Below are 1,061 nucleotides of genomic sequence, written 5' to 3'. Positions count from 1 at the left end.
CCCCCTAATCTCTCACTAACTGCTATTGCTGTTATGTCAACATCTTCCTGTAAATAAAGATATTTGCAGATGTTACAGCACATCCTGATAGAGACTTCTATCTGAAAGAATTAAAAGAGCTTTGTATTTCTTTCTTTTCTTTTCTTTTTTCAGTTAAAAGTCTGTTTTATTAAATAACTGGTCTGTGTGATTGCTGAGGCCACTATGTATAGACAAAAGAAAGGGAGTTATGTTTCTTGGCTTCTTCCTCCTTAGACAGAATCTTGATAATTTCCTCCTTCTTGGCCTGAAGCTGCTCTCCATAGCATTTGCATGCTTCCCTGGTCTTAGATCTGCAGGCCTTATCTACCTTCAGTATGTGGATGTGTTCCATGAGAATCTGTTTTTGAATATGTTACCCTTCACTTTCAGGAACAGGCTGTGATATACATGGCAGTCAATCTTCTTAGATTCTTGGTATCTTATGAGCAACTGGTGTAGAATTCTCATCCTCTTCATCCAGGTTACCTTTTCAGGTATTCAAGCCTTGGCAGAACCTTTTCTCTTACCAATGCCCATATGCCTGCCTTCTGGGGGGTCAAAGCACATTTCTGGCACCAAGCCCAGAAATGGACAGTCACTGGCTCCCAGATGATCAGCCCATCTTTGATCAGTTTCAGGACCTGCTGACTGGAGTTGGCATTGGGGATTTCACTGGTCGTATTGGGGTCCAACCAGACATTTGTTTAGCCACAGTGGAGGACACTGGAGACAAGCCTCTTCTGAAACCTGAGCATGCCCATGGCTGTGGCCGCAGTGGCAAAAGGAAAGCAAAGGGCCTTTGTATTTCAAGAGAAGCCTTTAGACAGAATGAGGGCAGATGTCCAAAGCATTTGTGTGTCAAGAACAAACACTCATGACTTTGTCTTTTATCGAGGTCTTTTGAATCTATGTGCATGGAGACAGGATTCTGAGTTTTTCTTATTAGAAAACATATATAAGAATAATTGGTGATATTCAGTGTCATCTAACTATCAGAAATAAAAAAAATTGGGAAATATTCTATGTAGAGAATTCTGTTT

The 1,061-nt window shown here is 40.7% G+C and overlaps 1 pseudogene; it reads right to left on the bottom strand.

Moving 5' to 3' along the window:
* Window positions 1-202: 202 nt before the first annotated feature.
* Window positions 203-782, bottom strand: LOC100683366 (annotated as a pseudogene).
* Between the last annotated feature and the right edge of the window lie 279 nt (window positions 783-1,061).

Source organism: Canis lupus, chromosome 12 (genome assembly GCF_011100685.1).
Source record: "Canis lupus familiaris isolate Mischka breed German Shepherd chromosome 12, alternate assembly UU_Cfam_GSD_1.0, whole genome shotgun sequence".
NCBI classification, from domain to species: Eukaryota; Metazoa; Chordata; class Mammalia; order Carnivora; family Canidae; genus Canis; species Canis lupus.
This window is presented reverse-complemented; position numbering and strand designations above follow the sequence as displayed.